The following is a 6,341-nucleotide window of genomic DNA, read 5'->3' on the forward strand; positions in this document are numbered from 1 at the left end:
AAAGGAATGGAGCCTTGCTACTACTGGATGGGGATAGCAGTGCAGGTTCTCCGCATGGCCTCCACGAATATCATGGAGGTGATGGAGAGAGGCACTTAGTTAATGCTGGGCAGTGATGAAAATCCAGGCTTCCCACTCAGCCTCTTCTGACACCACCTGGAGGTGAGTGGGAGGAATGTTTTGTTATCACCAAAGATTAAAGTCTAGCTTTTTCCCCTACCTGTGCTAATGGAGTTTGGGTGGGAGTTCCCCCTCTCCCACCCCTGAGATTTTGCTGGAGGCATTCAATATCAAAAGGCTTTTGCAGTCTGGCATGGTGGCTCACGCCTGTAATCCCAGCACTTTGGGAGGCCAAGGCAGGTAGATCACTTGAGGTCAGGAGTTTGAGACCAGCCTGGCCAAAAAGGTGAAACCCCATCTCTACTAAAAATAGAAAAAATTAACCAGACGTGGTGGCACATGCCTGCAGTCCCAGCTACTCAGGAGGCTGAGGCAGGAGGATCGCTTGAGCTTAGGAGGCAGAGGTTGCCGTGAGCTGAGATTATGCCACTGCACTCCAACCTGTGTGACAGAGTGAGACTCCATCTCAAAAAAAAAAAAAAAAAAGGGAGGATTTGTCTTGCTAGGGTGCCCCTTCCCCAGTCCTTTGACAAGAGAGAGCAGTCTTTTCATGGGGACATTTTTGTCTGTACCTGTGGCATTTCCAGGTTGTAGGCTTTGGAAAAGGAAAAACCCAGGGACTCACTGCTGTATCATTCCTCCAGTACTGAGATTTCAGGCTGTTCTGCCTTCTTATGCTTGTTTTATATATAATTCCCAGCATTTTAAATGTATATAGTGGCAGGGATAGAAAGGAATACATCTCCTGTATCTTGTCCAAAACTAGAAATCCTCTTTTTTAAAATTTTTATTTTTTATTTTTTTGAGACGGAGTCTCACTCTGTCACCCAGGCTGGAGTGCAGTGGTGCAATCTCCCCTCAGTGTAACCTCCAGCCCCCAGGTTCAAGAGATTCTCGTGCCTCAGCCTCTCGAGTAGCTAGGATTACAGGTGTGCATCACCACACCCAGCTAATTTTTGTATATTTAGTAGAGGCGAGGTTTCACCATGTTGGCCAGGCTGGTCTTGAACTCCTGACCTCAGGTGATCTGCCCACGTTGGCCTCCCGAAGTGCTGGGATTATAGGCATGAGCCACCGTGCCCAGCTGAAATCCTCTTTTTATTTGTACTCTTTTTATCCCTGCAAATCCAAGGTGATGTTTTTGGATATATAATCCTTTTTAAAACTTGTGGGTCACTTAGACTCTTATTCAATATTACTCTGTTAGACAAAAGATATGGCCACAGATTTCTTTGCAATAAGCCCTTCTCTACTCTAGGCTTCTGCTGAGATGGCTAAGAGACAACAATCAGCCGTAAGATTTCCAGAATCACTATTGTTTTGATTTGGAGGATCTGTGAGACATATCCATAATTTGTTTAGACTCTTTAAATATGACTGAATAGTATTCTGAGGCACTGCCTTAAGTCTTTCTGAGATATTAACAAAAGATTTTACATTAATATTCTTGTTTTTTTTTTGTTTTTTTTTTTTTGAGACAGGGTCTTGCTCTGTCGCCCAGGCTGGAGTGCAGTGGTGTGATCTCGGCTCATTGCAACCTCCACCTCCCAGTTTCAAGTGATTCTCCTTCCTCCGCAGTAGCTGGAATTATAGGCATGTGCCACCATGCCCAGCTAATTTTTTGTATTTTTAGTAGAGATGGGCTTTTACCATGTTGGCCAGGCTGTACATCAATATTCTCAGTTTCATATTTGGACCAGGCTTTCCTGGCAGTGCCCTGTATTTTAGTTTTGCTAGGAAGTCATTTTTAAATTTTACTATCATCTGCTATTTGGAGAGGATAAGCATTTTCTAAATCATGAAGTCTTAGCTCTTTCATGTTTAACATTCCTTCCTTTTAAAAAGTTCAGTGTTTTTCAACTTGAGCCCTATTGATATTTCAGCTAGGATAATTATTTGATGTGTGTGTGTTTGGTGGGGGGATTGGGGTGGTTTGAGGGGGGCTGCCTTATACATTGTAGGATGTTTAACAGCATCCTTGGCCTCTGCCAACTAGATGGCAGTAGCAACCTCCCCAGCTTTGACATCTAAAAATGCCTCCAGACATTGCCAAATATCCCTTGGGAGGCAGTGTCACTCTCACTGGAGAGCTCTTGCTTTAGTTTATCCCTTTGCTCCTCCCTTTCACTATAGGCAGCAAGAAGAAAGCAGGTGGTGCCTTTAACATTTTGCTTGGAAATTGCTTTACTTAGATGATCAAATTCATTAGGCACATTTTCTGTTTTCCACTTTATTGAAGGCAACAGGGTTGCTAATTTTTGTGTCACAGTATAGTTTCCAATAGTATTTACTTCACTTGTCTGGGCATGGTGGCTCATGCCTGTAATCCCAGCACTTTGGGAGGCCGAGACAGGTGGATCACCTGAGGTCAGGAGTTCTGGACCAGCCTAAACAACATGGTGAAACCCCACCTCTACTAAAAAAAGCCAGGTGTGATGGCATGCACCTGTAATCCCAGCTACTTGGGAGGCTGAGGCAGGAGAATCACCTGAACCTGGGAGGCAGAAGTTGCAGTGAGCTGAGATCAACAAGAGCAACACTCTGTCAAAAACAAAAAACAACAACAACAACAACAAAAAACCCAAAAAACAAAAAAACAGAAAAACAGTATTTACTTCACTTTCCTGCATACCCTCACTGCACCTTATCTAAGGGCCGAGGCTTCTTCAACAGCTTCTTCAAGGCGCTTTAGGTTTTTACTACACTCGAAGTCCAATTCTAATGCCACTCCTGCATATTAGAGTACTGTTACAGCAGTACTTTACCCAGTACCAAAATCTTTCTTTTCCCCTTTAAAAATTTTTTTCTTTATATGTTCCAATGAACAGAATTTTAATATGTTACCCATTGCTGCATAATAAACTATCCCAGAATTTAGCAGCTTAAAACAAGAAGTATTTACTATCTCAAAGTGCTTGAGTATCAGGAATCCAGGAGTGGTTTAACTGAGTGGTTCTGCCTAAGTTTCCCATGAGGTTTCAGTCAAACTGCTGGCCAGGGCTGTAATTATCACAAGATTTTACTAGGGCAATTTTATCAATTTCCATACTCAATCATGTGGTTGCTGGCAGGCCTCAGCCTTCACGGGCTCTTGGCCGGAAGCTTCCTTTCCTTGCCATGTGGGCCTCTCTATAGGGCTGTTGACAAAATGGCAGCTTGCTTCTCCAAGAGTGAGTGACCCCAAAAATAGAGTACACACCAAAGACAGAAGCTGCAGTCTTTTTTTTTTTTAATTTGAATTTTAGAGTGACATACCATCATTTCTGGCATATCCTGTTGGTCACATAGGGAAACTAATGGTGGCAGGAGGCAGACAGGTTCCTAGGTGGGAAGGGGTGGGCCTTTGGTGAAACCCCACCTTCAAGCCAGGGATGACCTGAAGCCTGACAGCCAGGCCGCCAGTTCTGGGTGGAGTCCACTACCTGGAGTGAGAACTTCCTTGATGCCTTTCAGCCAATCAGATGGTGCTTTTTCCTGACCCAGCCAGATTCATGGACTCGTTGGGACTACCTGCCTGCAGATAGGAGCTACCCACTTCGGGTTTCCTCTCCTCTGAGAGCTGTTTGGTCACCCAATAAAGCTGTTCTCTGCCTTGCTCACCTTCCAGTTGTCTGTGTAACTTCATTCTTCACAGATGCTGGTCAAGAACTCAGGACCTGCCAAATGCGGGAGTAAAAGGAGCTGTAACACTTTCCTGGCCGGCTCGCTGAGCCGCAGGTGAGAGCTAAAAAGGCTGTAACACGTTGCTGGCTAGCTCGCTGAGGTGCAGGTGGTGACACGCTCCTGAACTGCTGGAGTGAAGAGCGGAGACCCTTCTGGAGGCCCAGACCTCGGGATTCTCCGAGCCAAAGCGGTAACACACTAGTTCTCCTGCCCTCTGCCAGCGCTGGGCTGCCACCCCATGCAACAGGAAGCAGTGGCGGGGCCAGGCCAGCCCAGGAGCCACAGGCCGGAGCAGGACGGCGGGACTGAAAGAGCAGTAACACAAATGGGCTGAAACTCCACCCTCTGAAATACAGCACCCCCACCTCGCTGAGCTGCTGCCAGTGATGAGAAAGAGAGAAGAGTTGCGGCCCTTCTGGGGGCCCAGAACTCGGGGCTCCCTGAGGCAGGGCTGTGACATGCTGTAACACCCTCTTTGGGGCTCTGCAGTTCCTGGTGTCTCAGAGCTTTCAGGTGCCACTGCGTTCCCCTGGTCCAGACGCTGGTGCCTACAGCAGAAGTCGCTTGGGGTAGGTCTGGTCCAGCCACAGCCTTTCATGGAGCTGGTGCCTGTGCCAGTGCCTGGAGCTGCTCACGTGGCTGCGGCAGCTTGTGTGCCTGGCTGTGTGCGGTGACTGGACCTCACACTTGCTTGCTCACACACCCCCCACCACTCCATGCCTGGCTTACCCTTGGCAGGCATGGGATTCGGGCTGGTAGCACTAGCCAAGCGCAGCCTGCCGGGTGAGTGGGCAGAAAATGTGGGCACAAGCAAAACTCCAGCAGAAGCACCACCAGCCACAGAGGTTTTGCACTGACAAAGTGACACCCAAAGGATCCCGTGACATAACCTTGGTACAGTGTAGGAGAGGACTGCCCAGATATACATAACAGCTGGTAAGGAACATTGGGAGGTGTTTTGGTGGCTGACTGTGGCATTTCAGTTTTATTCCATCCAATATGTTTTTCTTTTTTTCTTTTTCCTTTTTTTTTAGACAGAGTCTCACTCTGTTGCCCAGGCGGGAGTACAATGGCGTGATCTCAGCTCACCGCAACCTCCGCCTCCCAAGTTCAAGTGATTCTCCTGCCTCAGCCTCCCAAGTAGCTAGGATTACAGATGCATGCTACCATGTCCAGCTGATTTTGGTATTTTTAGTAGAGATGGGGTTTCACCATGTTGGCCAGGCTGGTCTCGAACTTCTGACCTCAAATGATCCACCCATCTCGGCCTCCCAAAGTGTTGGAATTACAGGCATGAGCCACTGCACCTGGCCGTTTCTTTTTCTTTCTTTTTTCTTCTTCTTCTTTCTTCTTTTTTCTTCCTCTTCCTCCTCCTCCTCCTCTTCTTTCTTCTTTCTTCTTCTTCTTCAACTGAGTCTTGCTCTATCACCCAGGCTGGAATGCAGTGGCATGATCTCGGCTCACTGCAACCTCCGCCTCCTGGATTCAAGTGATTCTTGTGCCTCAGCCTCCCAAGTAGCTGGGATTAGAGGCACCCACCACCACACCCAGCTAATTTTTGTATTTTTAGTAGAGACGGGGTTTCACCATGTTGGCCAGGCTGGTCTTGAACTCCTGACCTTGAGTGATCCACCCGCCTCGGCCTCCCAAAGTGCTGAGATTACAGGCGTGAGCCACCACACCCAGCCTATTTTATTATTTTTTTGAGATGGGGTTTCACTCTGTTACCTGGTCTACAGTGCAGTGGTGTGATCTCAGTTCACTGCAGCCTTGACCTCCCAGGCTCAAGTGATTTTCTTGCCTCAGCCTCATGAGTAGCTGGGACTACAGGCATGCACCACCACGCCTGGCTAATTTTTGTATATTTTGTAGAGATGAAGTTTCTGCCAATGTTGCCCAGGCTGGTCTCAAACTTGTGGGCTCAAGTGATCCTCCCAGCTAGTCTCCCAAAATGCTGAGACTACAGGCATGAGCTGCTGTGCCTGGTTCAACATGTTTGTTTGTTTGTTTTTGAGACAGGGTCTCACTCAGTTGCCCAGGCTGGAGTGCGGTGGTGGCATCTCAGCTCACTGCAACCTCCACTTCCCAGGATCAAGTTATCCTCCTACCTCAGGCCTCCAAATAGCTGGGAATACAGGCATGCGCCACCATGCCCAGCTAATTTTTATATTTTTTGTAGAGATGAGGTTTTGCCACGTTGCCCAGGCTGGTCTCAAATTCAAGGTCAAGCAATCCACCTGCCTGTGCCTCCCAAAGTGCTAGGATTACAGGCCTGAGCCACTGCACCCAGCCATGTATTTTCTAGTATCCCTTGGACTTCATCTTTGACTCATGTTTTATTTTGAAGTATTGGGATTGTTTTTCAGTTATCTTTCTGTTATTATTTCTATTTAATTCTGTTATGGTCATACAACATAATTTAAATTCTTCTAAATTTGTTGAGGATTGTTTTTATGGCCCAGAATATGATGAATCTCTCATTGAATGTTGTATGTGCAGTTGAAAAGAATGTTCATTCTGCTGTTGGTAGGTAAAATGTCATGAATATAATTAGGAGA

The sequence above is a fragment of the Pongo pygmaeus genome, chromosome 21 (assembly GCF_028885625.2).
Source record: "Pongo pygmaeus isolate AG05252 chromosome 21, NHGRI_mPonPyg2-v2.0_pri, whole genome shotgun sequence".
Taxonomy (NCBI): domain Eukaryota; kingdom Metazoa; phylum Chordata; class Mammalia; order Primates; family Hominidae; genus Pongo; species Pongo pygmaeus.